At 40.2% G+C, this 15884-nt stretch overlaps 1 long non-coding RNA gene across 2 annotated transcripts; it reads left to right on the forward strand.

The window, feature by feature from the left end:
- Positions 1-545: 545 nt before the first annotated feature.
- On the forward strand, positions 546-15203 carry LOC128077774 (uncharacterized). Of its 2 annotated transcripts, XR_008205178.1 has the most exons (4): positions 546-725; positions 4258-4287; positions 13321-13488; positions 14382-15203. It is a non-coding gene; the product is annotated as an uncharacterized LOC128077774 (long non-coding RNA). The 2 variants fall into 2 exon arrangements; XR_008205177.1 differs by lacking the exons at positions 546-725; positions 13321-13488 and having other exon boundaries at positions 3616-4287.
- The last annotated feature ends 681 nt before the right edge of the window (positions 15204-15884 follow it).

The raw sequence follows: 15884 nt of genomic DNA on the forward strand, positions 1-15884 counted from the left end.
GCATTTTGAGAGAAAGCAGAGCATTACCAGTTACATTTTTATCATCGATTTTGAGAATATATTCTATCAATTTTGTGCATGTGTAAGTGGCCATACAACCTATCAGCATCTAGCAATCTGTTTTGTTTTATCCCTATGGTAGCAGCTTATCCTCCCCATATATTACACTTTATCTATAGTAATCAAGGTTAGTGATAGAAAACTGCACTTTGTAACCCCAGGCAGCAGAATGAGATCCAACCAGGCAGCACTGAGCCCCACACCCTCAGTACATGCATGGACACTCCTTACCTTGCTCCAAGCCAGTCCGGAGCCACCAACACCAGATGTGTTCCAGAGACCTATTAGTGCACACTAGAAGAGCATATTTATGATACCGCAAATATTTAAGTGTGGTCTCTACAAGGGGGAGGAGAAATTGCTCTCTCCAAGAGTTTTTTGGCTACAGGATTTCCCTATCTTGCCAGCCTCCCTGTGTTCCCCCTGTAGCTGCGGGTTTGTTGGGAAGGCCTCAGATAATCATCTGGCATCTCTTACAACGCTCATAAAAAGAGCTGGTGAGAGTTTCTTACATTTTATCTTACGTACTCAAGTTTCCATGGGACAAAGCAATGCTTCCAGAAGAGGAGGGGAGCGTGCAGCTGATGCTTAAGGTTCGGGAGGTCCTGCCAACGCCTTGTGGAGAGCTCTGGCCAGTTCTGTCTCTTTGCTTTCCTGCTAGGAATGTTTGTCTTTACTAATCTATAGTGTGATTTTTGAAATGAAGCTTATGAAATATGACTTTAAGCTTGATATTAAATCTCCTTTTTAGACTGATAAATGGCTTTCTGGCAATATATTGCTTTACAGAAGGGTCACCTTTTCCCCTAGCTTGAGCGAAAGCCAGGCTGAGCCTCTGTGAAATCGAAATGATCTTTGTCCCAGAGTTTACATCTTCAGCTGAAAACAAGGGATCAGATTCCCTGCCTCAGGCTGAGTGGCTTTACCCTGCAAGTAATCCTATTGAAACCAATGGGACTACTTGCAGAGCTGAAGGATGTGTTGGCACAGCATAAGGGCTGCTGGCTGTGGTTCCAGCATCCATTCACTTACATTGTTTACTTCTCTATTAAAAAGCTTCCAGCACCTACAGCCACTGCATGCAGCGGGACAGAAGTGCAGTAGCTTTCTCAGGCATAGAGAAGACACAATGACCAAATGGTGCAGGTCTGGTCATTGCATGTTCTGGGTTTTCTGGTTTTTTGTTTTTTGGTTTTTTTTTTTCCCTTCATCTTTTCTACCTTATGGAATGGTAGAATCATAGAATGGCTTTGATTGGAAAGGACCTTAATGATCATTGAGCTCCAATCCACTGCCTTGGGCAAAATTATCAACCAGTAGATCAGGCTGAACATGGGACAGATCCCATATGACTCTTTCCTGAGCAAATTCATCTGAGTAACTGAAGTACCTGTCTTGTGCATGACACCAATATATCTCTGCATGTAATGTCATTTCCTCATGGTATTAATATGGTTCTGCATGTAAGCAAAGAGAAGGCAAAAAGGAGCTGTGCAGAAGACCTCCTTGTGTTGTCCATTAGCTTTCACTAAAACTAGCCTGCAAATTTCAGAGTGGAAAAATTTTCCACTGGCAAAATGCCAGACTGATTAAATCAAAATGAACTTCCAAGCAGAAATCAGATGAGTTTCTCAGGTTTCCAATGAGCTCAGTGGGCTGTGAGGCTGCTGCTGAGCCTGGTGATGCAAAGAGCCTCTGCTCAGTCCTGTTAGATCCTCAGCTCTGTTAGATAGTTGAGAGCTCATCACCACTATATTTATCCAGGTATATCAAGCAGTTCATCAAGCTGATGTAATCCACACCAGTCTGGTCTCCTGGGCTGGGTCAGGATGCTCTAAGGCCATGCTTTGCTTCTCCAGAGCCTGCAGTGGAGTTCAAGAACCCAAAGCTCTGCTGCTGAAAACAACTGGGCTGCCCTGAACATCACTCACCCCAAACTGGTTCAAAACACTCCAAAAATTACTCCAAAAAATTTAGGCTGGCATATAAATAACCTGGGGACCTCTGCTTGCCCATAGGGGATAAATCTTGGATGAGTCCAATTGTTAATTTCTACAAGTCTCTACTGAGTATATATGATTTCTCTAAGATTTTCTTTCTTAAAAATAGATAAATAGTCCCCCTCCTTTTTTTTTTTTTTTTTTCTTTTTTTTCTTTTTTTTCTTTTTTTTCCCTCCCTGGTGCCTCATTTCTTCTATTCCTATCAGATCACCTCCCTTCTTGTCTGTGGGGATGCCAGCAGAGCAAAAATATCACAGATAAAGATCTTTTCATCCTCCATCTCAGTTACCTCCTTACTGCAAGTGTACCAAAGCAGACCTTCCTCTCCCTCCATATCTATGCAATTGTCCAGCATGATAGAGGTGCTCTACAGAGAATCAATCTTTAGTGAGCTTTCTTTCTACTGCTTTTAAAAATTTATAATATGTAGGATAAATATCTCTTCCCCAAGAGTGTAGATCTGGATTGTTTTTTAGTGCAGAAAGATGGGGTAATGATCAGATGGTCCTTAGCTCCCACCTGAGGTCCCCCAGCCCATGATCCTGGACATGCTCTTGCTCCATACTGGCCTTGGTGTTTCCATGCTGACATTTATGTGATGTCATTGCCCCAAAAAAGTTTCTTCCTTTCAATGCCAAGGTCTCTTCCCCTGCGAAAAGTTGGCAATGCAAGACAAACACTCGTGTGTATGCTGCCCTGCATTCGTATACATGGTGACAGGCTTGCTATGCTGACTTAATAAAATGAGCTAACAAGTTCTCATGAACAATATTAATATCTAAAGTAGTATTTCATTCTCTCCAATTAAGATGGTTTTTGTTTTGCTCTCGTAAAAATCTGCTGGTACCCTGAAATGGATCAGTAGTGACATCCAGTGGCCACAACCTGAGACAGCTGTAGCAATTTTGGTTGTGCTAGAGCAATTTGGATTTGTTGCTACTTAGAGGTATTGTGAATTTCTTTTCTTTGGACCCCTCGCTCTGCTCTGCCCCCACAGTGGAGTATTCTTGCCCCATTTGGGCTGAGCCTTATTTGCTCCACAAATAAGTGAGTTAAAATCTTATGGAAGAACTTGGATTACCTGCACACATCACCAACTTGCCGGTGTCACCAGCACCATCACCACCATCAGTTTTCTTAAAGGGCTTTGGGACTCTTGGATGATTTTTTTCTCTTTGGCTTCTTACCTTCTGACAATGCTGTCTGAACAAAGAGGCTGTTTTCACCGTACAGAGGTTTTACAGATTCAAGGTTTGTGTATGAAGGGGTCAGGAAACAGCTGATAATGGTTGGTTGGTTGTTTGCCTGGTTTTGAGGGGATGTGTACGAAATACACAATTTCCCAATGCAGACACTGATTAAAACTTTAGCAGCACTATTTTCATAGTTTTAGAAGAGGTACGAGATCTTGTAGCCCAACCCCTTCTTGGCAACCCTACTTCATGAGTGATTTTTTTCTTATTGTTATCTCAGTGTTCCAACCCACAAAGTGCTAAATACAGCAGAGCACATACCTCAAGCATCCAAACAGCTCCCTGACCTTGAGCAGCCACATGCACACACACTTTCTTGGATCAGAGCCACACTATTTCACTTCTTGCTGATCCAGGATTTCAGAGTGACTCGGTTGCTGATCAAGAATATGCACTGGGCCTCGGAGTCGTGAATCAGCTGTTTCGTGGGATTCAGAATATTTAGAGAGCAGCTTGCTACTTTTGCTTACTGTGTTAGAACATACCTACCAGCTCTGTGTGCAGCCAGGAACACAACACATCAGCACCTACGCACAGAATGCTTTCTACTTACTAAATGTGAAATTGGAAATTCTCAGCTCTCCCTGAAGAGACAACATGCCTTTCTTAACCAAAGTGCTGACGCTGTGACTCTGTAAATCCTCAGTAGAATAGTGTTTCTCACTTGCAATGTAAGAAGTTAAATTTACAGACGCCCTGACAGCCTCCTGCCTCTTGCTGAATTCCAGGCTGAGCTGACTGCTGCGGTTCAGCCCAGGGTTCAGGCAGATAATCACGTTACTGTTGGGTAAAGAGCCGCTGTGTGTTCATTGAGGCTGGGGGCTCAACCACACGTGTACTTCCAGACCCTCACAAACACATGGCAAAAATGCATTATCTTAAATCTTTTTTTTTTTTTTTGCTGACATGTCAATGAACACATTTTTCCTCAAACACGGGACAGGCCAAGAGCATCTGGCTCCACTGACACACGGTAAGTAACTCATTACACTGCAGGAACTGCCTTGCTTTTGAACCCTGAAATGCTCCTGCCTGTTTTATGATGCTCATGTGCTTGATTAGCACTTGAGTCAGGGCGTTACACCAAGGCGCTTGAGCACTGAGCCAAACCTTCAGCCCATAGCTGTTGGGTTAAAAGCCCTGCTCATTACTTGCTGTTTGCTTTTAGAATGTGGATGTTTTGAGAAGCGACAAAGTGTACAGAGTCTAAAAACGCACATATAGAAACTAAAAAGCATAGGCAAATAAGCCAGCCCTTCAGATCCTGCTAATACTTTTTGTGAGATAGCAGGACAATAAACCATCCAATCAGCCTGCTCAGGGTGGGGGCTTTAGGGCACTGTGATGACAGTTGTAACATGTGACTTTTTGTTTTGCCATCATAAGGATGGCTCTCATTTCTTCCCTTCTCCCATTTCCTGTAATGCTTGTTTACTTACTTAGTAATGCTAGTCCTCCTTCAGGATTAAAAGATGCTGAGGCTCCAAATAGGACACAGATGGCAGCAAGCTCATATCTTTTAATGCTAAAGCACCAAATGCTTATAATTATTTTTATTCTGCTAGTACTTAGTCATGTTGTAGATCATATTAATTTCTAACTAAGATAGGTATCTTCAGAAAATCATTACTCTGGTTCTTTCAGGAAAAAAATGGGATCATTTCTTAATTAATCATAAATATTACACCCAAAAAACTTCCAATATTACAGTAATGAAGTTACTATCTCTCTCTTAATGTGCTGAACAGAATTCTTTATCCACAAGTCTGGTTCTTGCTAAGGAAACAGAAGCTATTAAACAGTGACTGCCTCCATATACTCTGAGCCACTGTGTGAGCCATTGCCTGGATAGCCTGCTGTAACAGGGTTTTAAACATCCCATGAGCCAGCACAGATTGCCACTGACATATGTCAGATTTTTCAGTAAAATCTGAAAAAAATACCAGGATGTAACGGAGGAGTTAGAAGTGGAAAGTTTTATGTAATCGCTGCCAGGTTGGGTGGTGAAACTGGTTGAATGAGAGGAAGGAAGAAAGAAATAAGGGAGCAAGGCTGGTCTCTAGCTTTTTTTTTTTTTTATGAGACAGTAAGTCTGGTAGGGGTAAATCTGTCATACTATAGGAAATAATAGGATTAAACTTGGCTGAACACAATGCAAATAGTGAGATTTTCTTTCTTGGAGGTTGGAGCAGGCCTGGCAGTTCACTAAGAAATCAGACTCAAAAGGCATGGTTGGATTATTATATTATTATTGTTATTTCAAATCTCTGGTATGGATATGGTCCTTAGGTGACACATCTACAGAAGAAGTATAGAGAGTGGCCACTGACCGAGGAGATAAAAGGCAGTGAGCTGGTGATGTATTGCACTGTCTGGGAATGTGCTGGACTTCTTGGATGCTCCAATCCTTCTCCAAGCCTTGAGATTGTTGTGGGGAGGAGGAAAGATCACTACTGCTACCTGATGTTGGAGATGCAAGACTTCTTTCTTATTTTTTTTTTATAAATACACAATATAGCACTGCCCAGCTCCCTTGACAAGGTCAACTTGTGTTGAGTACAACTGGAACAATAAAACTGCATTGTTATCTGTTTCATGTAGGCACTGAAAAGGCAAGTACCAAACCTAAGCAGGGGCAACTGGTAGCAATACAGTTATGTTAGTAGGGCTTGAGTTCATTTTTTGCTTATTGCTCTTAAAACTATCACGAAAAAAGAAAATAGTGTTTGTGAAAAAGAAACAGCACCTGAACTGTTCTTTTAAAAATTATTTTATTTTTATTTATTTATTTGTTGCTGTGCCAGAAAGCTCTGTTCCATTATACACTGGAACTCCAAATAATGTATGAGTATTCCTTGAGAAGAAAATGCAGCACTGACCCTAAGGGCCATATAAGGGGACCAACCCAGATCTCAGTGAAGAAATAAGAGGAATATAAAAGGGCTGGTAAAGCACATAACCATGAACTAACCTAAGCTAGAAGAATCTGTGCATCTATCCAGCAGTTTCTCAACTATTGAGACAACTGGGAAATAGGTTAGTTGCTCTGTGCTGATGTCAATGCCACCAGTAGAAGTGGGTCCCCTAAGGGAAGCGGGGGTGAGTGGATTCAATGCTGGTTTTACCTGGACCTCTCACAGGTTCTTCTGAATGCAAAAAGATGTTGGCTTTCATTTATTTTCTTTCCATTACCTTCTTAGAACCTCTGTCATTAAAAACAAAACAAAAACAAAAAAAAAAACAAACAAACAAAAAAAACCAGTTCATTATCTACAAGTGAGGGAACTTAACTGAGTGGTGGAAAACAGTCATGCTCTTCAAAAGATGTACAGAAATGTGGATTTCACTCCCTAGCAAATGACGCAGTTGCATCATTAGCTACAGATGAAAAAAGGCATCTGATGCTGTCTAGTTTTTTGCATGAGGTCAAGCTTTCTTGTGGTGGGGGCTGACTCAGTGGGGGCTCACTCTGGGGCAAGAAGAGGGAAGAAGCTGAAATATCTCTTCACTGCAATAATTGCTTGAGTTTGCCTACACAACTATAAAGCCTTCCTGTTAACATCAATAAGTAGTACTGAAACTAAGCATTCAGACAAGGTATAATGGCAGGTTATTGCCTATGAAGGAATTGCACTTAGGTTTTCCGGTACTTTGTTGCTAGATTTAGTGTTACATTACAGGAAATCTGAGTGGACAAATGTTGGCAAGACATAATGATCTAGTATTCTTTACTGTTCTATGCTCTGACTTTCTGATGCTGACTTATTTTGCATAAAATATGGCTTTGCGTCTTTCAGTATACTCAAGAAGAACTAAGTTTTAGAGCCCACTGTTCTGGAAGGTGTGTATGGGGGATGAAGGTCCAGTCCATACGTGATAAGAAAAGATGGAGTTCTCCCTCCATTCTTACATTCTTAACCTACGAGAAAATATATTTTCTTGTGACTGTCCTCTCAATTCTAATAGTGTCTATTTGGATCTACATGTCCAGCAAACTCTTGTGTTACTCATTGGCATCTTAAGGCACTTACTAATAACAAGTTGGCAAGTTTTCCTCCTTGTATTTCATCATTGTAGACAATAACACACACACTGTCAGTAGACCAGCTGAAGACTTAGATGAGCTAATGAGCAAGCAGGTGCCAGCTAAAACAGGATGAACCAAGGCAATGCCAAAAAAAAAGTCAGTCTTGTTCTCAGATAAAAGTAAGTAAAAAAAAAAAAAAAAAAAAAAGCATTAAATTCATTGAGCATAAAATCTTCAGATGATAAGAATCAGTTATTGCGAATTCCCATCATTCATCAGGGATTCTGGACTAGTGAAGCATTCAGTACAGCAGTGGTGTTGCTGAGTACAGTTGCTGACAGTTGGGCCCCACGTGTGAGCGGTGGGCTACGGAGAGGAGATGTGCTTGAGTGAAGATATGCATTCCTCAGAAAAGCTGTGAATCTGACATCTTAATAGCTAGCAAGAATCATTTTTTATTGTTTACCAGAACCGAGCGTTTCTAAATGCTTGCCTATGCTACAAAAGGGTTCTTCGTAATGCTGCAAAGTGGGATAAAAAGGAAGTGTGAAGCATGAGTCACTAAGCCACAGGGAAAGAAAGTGCAGTGTGAGAGACCGCAGCACCATCACTTGGCCTGTGGCCCTTTTGATAGAGCATAGCATAGCTTCCTGCAGTGAAACCTGAACAGGGAGCTACATTCAGCTCCCCCAACAAAAACAGAGGTCAAGGGTATTTATTCGAGCTGTCCCAGATGTGCCCACATGACCTTCATTAACAAATTATCTAAACAGCTTGTAATTTTCCTAAGTACATTTATCAGGTGTGACTTGAAGTCTTACAGAGCTAAGCTCAGTCTTTTCATAGGATTTGGGTAACAGCAAACTATGGAGGATGGGAAGCAACTTAACTGAGTCTGAGGTGAGAGTGAGGGCAGGAGACCTGGTGTGGCTACTTATGGGACTGTCCTTTGTGTCTGATAACCAAACAGTTACAACAATGTACTTAAATGTAGGGATGGAGCAGGCTCCAAATCCATCCAAAAGCTGGAGCCCAGGTACAGACTAACAAGCTGAGCTCAAAGAGTGAACAAGGTGGAAAGAAACCTATTTCTGTAGATAATGCTTGTGACAAAAAAAAAAAAAAAGAAAAAAAAAAGAAAGTAACACCACATACATATGCACACACACACATAAAAGCCAGTCACAGGGAGTGATACTATCAATATTGCTACTAAAAGTAGAGAAAGTAGATGGGAAAAGTCAATGGTGTGTGGCGGAGCAGCAATAGCTTTTTAACAGACTCTCTTCACTGCTTTTGTGACCTCTTCCTTCACCTAAACTGGAACCTGTGCATGCTCTTAAAGGTGACTATCTTGTGCCAGGTGAACTGTTTTTGCCAGTAAGTGCATCTTGTCAAGAAAAAATACTTAGAAACACACTTGCTATTGGAAGAGTCATGCTGATGAGAGTAGCTGTAGGAAAGTAAGAAGAATATGGCTTTGTAGAAAAGCAATATTTTCACTCTTTTGAGCGGGTTTCACAATTAACTTAGCATATTCTTGGAAATGTCCTTGACAGTGCCGTTTTAACCAAGGAGAAAACTGGCAAGATCGTGTTACAGCATCAGATATACTGAGCAACTGGTGTGGAGGAAGTATTAATGCCCACAAATCTCCTATGTAAAATCACAGACTTGCCTACGAACCTACAGTGAAGCAGGCTTCATCCAGCTGCTCTCTGGCATGGATCCTGAACAGACCTTGCAGTTGGTCCTACATCTTAAGTTACTCTTCTCCTCCCCCACACGCTGTTAGTAGCTGTACCCATTACATTAAGCATTTACAGAGCTGCTGATGGCTGCTCTTTTCCTAGAGATACAGACAGCTCAGCTAAATGCCATTGATGGGCTCTCCTAGGCTTTCCCAGTAAAACGCTCCAGCTAAAGGTGTAAGAGAAAAGGGTGAGGCAGTCCTGAAGGAGAACTTCCTAGATGACTGCAATCCAGAACAGAGTAGTAATCAGCACCAGGACGCACCTCTTTGTGTACGTTAAAGGACTCTGGTCCTTCCTAAAGAGATATGGGGTAGAGCTCATTTTCACTTGTTCTGGCATTTGCTCACACCCTGTTATTGACAAGACTTCTTGCCAAAACCAGTCTCACTCCTTATCTCATAATTTATACGTGCTTCATTGTAGCAGTCTCTTCCTCTTTGATGTCCTTTGAGTCTAAGCCCCTCCAATGATTGAGCAGAGAGGTGTGTATATTGACAGTGTGTGTAAAAGATGAATGCGGTCTCATTCTCCCTGGGTTGTGCTCCCTGCTCCTCCAACTCAGTACAAACTGAGACTGTTTTAGGCATTTAAGCTAATGAAAGATTAGCATTTTGGAAGTCTATGAACAAAGTCCAGAATTTTGTTGTTGTTATTTACATACTATTTAAACACATATTTATATACTATTAGCAAATCCAAGATTTGTGCAGTATATGCTTGTGTTACCCTGATGTCATTCCTGTGTACTGCAGTGTATAAATTATTCCTATTATTGGCCATTGCTGGCTGTGTCTTGAGAAGGTAGCACTGAAAAGGTAGCACTTTCTGCTCCTTTGCAGAAATGCAGCAACTACACTAAATACAGCTCTGAGCTTAGCCTGCTTTCTGCTTGATTCAGCTGTCTAAGATCTGCATTTCTCCCTGAAAATCACTTCCCCTTCTGTAGGGGTGAGAAACCAGGGGAAACGACAGGACTGGCTTTAGATAACAAAGAAGAATGCCAGGTATGAGGAGGTCTGGAAACCCATGCCAGCCTTAAATCAGCTTTACGTTTGCCTCAGCGGGGGATGAAGTTCTTGGGAAACAGGTCAGAAGGACAGGCATGCAAGGGAAAAAAACAACAACAACACGCTGCTTCATTTCTCAGAAAAAGAATATTATCTCTCTTCCTGCTCCTCCTCCAGAAGCAGCCATTTCTGATTCCTGAGATAAACACAACTGTTTTTTCTGTTCCTTCTTCCTTTCCCAAGCTCTGTTTTCATAGCCTCTCCTCTGCTGCAGTGCTCATGAGCAGCTGGGAGCTTGGGAAGGTGCCTTCCAGCTTCTTCCTCCTCCTCCTCACCTTACCTGTTCCTTTGTCTCCCCAGACCTCAGCAGAGTGTGCCAGCATAGCCTCTGTGCTATTCTATTTGCTGTTCTATTTGTTTTCCATTGATTGTGTAAAATCCATTTGAGGGCTCACGTATTCCTCACTAATTTTGCTGTATTTTCTTATTCCCCTACTCCTCCTGCGAGAAGAGGAAGTTTTTACAGGTTAATTTTCCAGACCAGCTGCATGTCAATAAACAGTTACACAATATTTACTTACTGCAAAGGAAAAAAGCCTGCAGTAATCTATGGGGGGGGGGGGGGGGGAAGTAGGGATCATTTTTTCATGCCTCAACAATGGAGTTCTGCTGGATGAGCTCACAGCAGCATCTGCAGTGGAAACAGTTAACATTTGTGTATAAAAAAAAAAGCATGAACATGAGACTAAGGTGGAACATTTAAAAATAACTGTTCTTAATGTTGCTACGGAGACTTTTATTATAGACATAGTACGTGATGTGCATTGATTACATTCCACATAGGTAGAATTTCTCACTCAGTCTAGTAGAAACTGACAGTTCTCCCACTTGTACGAGACAGTATGAAGAAGCATGCAGGTCATGGTAGAGAGGAGGTGTACTTGAGTTTTCAACTCTTAAAAAACTGTAAGTGTGCAGTTTTAGTATGCTATTGACTGTTTCTTGCCTTTGCAGATACCCCTTGTTTAAGATATTTTGCCTTTCCTATAGCAGAAGTGTGTAGGGTTGTAGCAATGCTGGTGATAAACATAGTGATCCTGTCATAAAAACAAGGGCTATAATTCATGTGGTTGGCACTGCACGCATTTACAGCTTTCTGTTAAATCTTAGTAGTTTCAATACATTACATTCAAATAAAAAAATATATTGACTGCTTGAAAGATTGCATTTGCCTTTGAGCTGTCTTGATTAGACCATAGTATTGAAGGCAGAAAACGCATTGCTTGTGCTCATGCACATGGACTCCTTTATAAAAATGCTGTTGAGAAAATGCTGCTGATTGAAAGCTGTTAAGTCAAAATCTTGGCCAAAAAAAAAAAAAAAAAAAAAAAATTACCGTATTCTAAGCTTTGCTCATTCCAGTAAAAATAACAGTGGATGGAAATGTAGCCCTCAAAGAACTTCAGTTTCACTTTTATATGACAGTTTTCATCTCTCTGAATTTTTTAATATTGACTTGGATTAAATAACCTTGTATGGATGAGAAATTTTTTGCAGATTCAGGAAGCCAAGCTTCTTTGGGGCTTATTTCACAGAAGTTTTAAATTTCATATTGAAAATATTTACTTCAGTTTTTCCATTTGTTAGACAGACAGCTCAATAAGTAAATTCAAGTAGAAGTGTGCAACGCAGCACTTCAGGCAGCTGTGGTTTCACAGCCGTGCTTTTAAAACTGCTGGAATAACTGCAGTTGGTGGGTAGAATTTATAACTGATTTACTGAGGTACTGAGGACAGCAGACAGGTTCCTCCCTTCTGTCAGCTTGCAGACCTGAATTCTCCCTTCTCAATTGTCCACCCTTCGGTACATTACTGAAGCTACAAGAAGAGAGCCTGCCCTAAAATGGGAAAATTATCCTTTGATTAAGAATGATTTGAATTTTTTTCTCTGTCAGAAGTTCGGAACTGAATGTGAAGGACAAAGGTTTAAATCACACCACTGCCAAGGGTTTTTATCTACTATTTTGACAGATAATCTGAATGGTAGAGGGAAAAAAAATATCTAAAAGTAATATTTCTCTTTATTATTGTTAATCTTCTTCTCTAGGCAGTTCATTTAGCCCATTCTCCTAAAGTCGTATGCCTTGTATAATTATGCTTATGTACAAGGGTAAGGCTGCGTAACACAGCTTTCCAAGTGGCAAAATGCCTGTGAAACTACAAGGCGCTTTTGCTCTTCTAAATGACAATTTTCAGGATGAAACATGAGGTAATGTTTGTAGGTGCATTCAAATTTGGCTCATATTTTCCTTGCTTTGAACAAATTCTGAACAGAAGCAGCACAGTATAGTATGAAACCAGACTATTAAATAAACTGTAACAGGATGAAGGCAGGAATAGCAGCATTGTGCTTTCTCAGCATAAATCTATTACTGATAGTTCTTATGAAGATTTCAGTAATGCAGCTATTTGTCTTACATAGCTGGGCAGAGTAATACAAATATGTTGCTGGGGTGTACACAGTTAGGTTTGCAATTATTAGTTTCATTGAAAATCTTCAGGTCACGTCCTTATGCTTGAATTTGTGCAAGAACACGCTGTGATAAAACTACCTGCTTAAAGGCTGGTCACATGAGTCCTCATGCTCTATCTTTTTGTTCTTTGACTCCAGAAAAATCAATACAGGTACAGGAAGCCTGTTGTAAAATCCTGTTACCAGGGAGGAACAGAAACAAGACTGTGAATTAATGTTTCTGTTTGCCGTTCTCTTGCTTGCTGCCAACGGAAAGTAAAGCCAACCTGCTCCACACTCGGATGAGTTCATCTCTAAAGTGTGCATCAGCTCTACAGGCATTGAGCCCTTCCACAAATTTGAAATTGTTTTTAATGCAGTTTATTGAGGCTTCTTGTGTCAGCCAAAGCCTGATTTGGAATAACCCAGGAAGAGAGCCAAGCATTAAAAAAAATTAAAATCTGAGGTTGTGGAACATCTAAAACATATTGATCATCATGTAATTATACTTGAAATGTATTAGGGGAAGTAGCTAAAACCATCTTCAGCTCTAAGAGAGCTGATGTGGGAACAAGCAAGAGGGCCTTGGGGAGGCTGCCTTATGAAGGATGGCAAAACTATTTCAGAAAATGTACAGGAAAGTTAAGTGAGTGAGCGCTAAATGACAAATGTGGTAACAACAATCCCAAACTTTTCACTTTCTGAAGATTAAGAGAGCTATCATTTACATGAAAACCAGAAGCCAGGGAAGCAGATGCAGCATGAAGGAGCATACATGTGACAAATCTCGCGTCTGAATTAAAGAGCAGTTCCTGGACTTGAAATGCAATGGCAGGCTGGAAATAAAGGAAATCTTCCATTTGCCTTGGATACTGGTAATATAAAAAGACTGAATTTGTTACATTTACATTTAAAATGGCTTTTTTTTTTTCTTTTTAAATCTTGGATAAGCTATCTCAGAGCTACAGTTCCTAAGAGGAGGATCTTGTTTCATGACATAATAAAAGCCAGTGTCAGGCGAGATAGCAACTGAATCCCTAATTAAGAGACAGGATACTCTAAGCTTTAACATGAGCCTCTTGAAGTAAGTATCCAAAGCACCTTTACGTCCAAAACATTAAGCTCTCGATTAAACAAGTATAAAGTACTTTTGATGATAATTAAAGATGAGCTTCAGTCAAAATACTGGCTTTATGCTAGGGCCAAACTAAATCTTGGATTTGAACCCTCATTATCATTTGTTTTGACACATTCTGATCAGAATGGATCAGGGTGGTTCTATTAATAACCATCTCAAGTGCTTTATTTGTTGCACCTAAGATGGCACAATCAGTCAAAGCAACCCTGGTATCCCTCACATCCTCCTTAAAAATAACTAGCAGTTGGTGAAGTGGGGAGCAGAGGAATATTGCTCATCTGAACTGTACCTGAGCAATCTGGAAATGAATACTGATGCAGAAGAGAGATGGATGACAGATCAGTTGGAAAGAAGCCTTCGTAGGGAGCAGTGGGAGGTGGGGTGAGCTCTTTCTATATTGCAATCTGCTTCTTCTAAGGGCAGAATAAATACTGGGGGGAAAAGAAGACAGTGTAGATGGCATCAAAGGAAGTTTGACACGCTTTAAAGCTTCAGTGTTTTTAATGAGGTTTACTCCAGTAAAATGTAGAATCACCTGATAAGTAGATGACCTTGTGCTTGGCAGAGTTCAAAGCCAGAACTGCAGGCAGTCATAATCACTGCATTTCTTTTCTTTTTTCCTTTTTACAGATCTTCAGAACTGGACCAGATCAGCTGTAGTGCTCTCTCAATGGTAGAAGCCTGAGGATGGTTGAAAGGAAAGGAGGTACCACAGCAATCTGTCATCAGTGCAACTTCCAGCAATCTTTGTAGTTAACAGACCGTAGTGGATTTTTTTTCTCCTCATGAATTTACCTAATCACTTTCTAAATCCTGTTTCATGCAATACTGTGAGAATAATCATCTAATTTTGGTCTCTAAGACAAGAAATACAAAAACAATAGGAGGCCCAGGAAAGAATGAAATTTTGCCAACAGATATTACAAAAACAGGCAACAATTACAGCATATTGACAAAGAAATTTACTAAAACCACTCATTATAAAATAACCCAGCATTTCCTGCTGTGAAAATGAATTTGTTATTTAGACCACATCACTGTTTTTGAAAAATCACCACCTGTAATTGCTTTTCTAAGCTTGTGACAAGGGCATTTCTCTTTTGGTGTCATGAAGTCAAATTAAAAGTGTGCCTTTTCAACTGGTAACACTGTCTAGGGTTAAATAACAAATCTTTCCAAACTCTTTACTCAAAGATTTTTGCATCAGTTATGAATGAGAAGAAAAAAAGACAAATGTTTCTAGGATGTCACCAGTCTTTGCCTAGCAGTGAGAAATTCACTGTGAAGTTATGCTTCTTGTTCTCTACTACAAAACCAACTTTTATGTATTTTGCAATCCTCGTCCACTATTTCTGCTGTAATCTCTTGCAAAATGTTGAAAATTTAAAGCTCTACACTCACATGTTTATTGCCCTACAATCTGATTTACCGAATAAAAGAATATGCCCAGGATTTTCTTAGTATTTTTCTTGCCTACATATAGGTGAAATATTCCCTTTAACAAATAATTCTCACATTTAAAAAAAAAAAAAAAAACAAAAAAACAACCATGCACATCAGGTCTAACTTATGCATGTGCAGCATCCTATTTAATAATTTACAGCTGTGCAAAGAACAAGCAGGTGAGTATATTCCATACAGCTGTGTAACCAGAGTGGAAACTGAATGACTGCACGCACCTTTCTATTTATCCAGGCCTCCAGAAAATGCAAACAGTAATTTCTAAACTGAAGCCAAAGCCATACATGCCTTGAGACCCTTTCCAGATGGTACGGAGATGAACCCTTTTTCCCTGTCACATAACATGATTTTGTTTTCTCTCTCGAATCATTTCAATCCAATCTAATGTTATACAACATTTTTGCATGCCCTTTTTCCATTCGTGTTAATAATATTTGCTGCTAATTCTGATATTCTGTCCTTGTCATTGAAAATGCTGAAACCCATCCAATTCTTGCTTCATAATATGCCTCCAAGATTACACAGCTCTTGATAAAAATGTTCCTGGGAAAGGATAAAAGTGATTACTGAGCTCAGTGCTTCAGATTTTAAGCTGCCATCAGGTGCATAAAATGTGACAATTTTTCTCTTTTGCTTGTTTAACAGAGGAAAAAGCTGCAATGAAACACCTGA

The sequence above is a fragment of the Tympanuchus pallidicinctus genome, unplaced genomic scaffold (genome assembly GCF_026119805.1).
Source record: "Tympanuchus pallidicinctus isolate F22 unplaced genomic scaffold, pur_lepc_1.0 scaffold16, whole genome shotgun sequence".
NCBI classification, from domain to species: domain Eukaryota; kingdom Metazoa; phylum Chordata; class Aves; order Galliformes; family Phasianidae; genus Tympanuchus; species Tympanuchus pallidicinctus.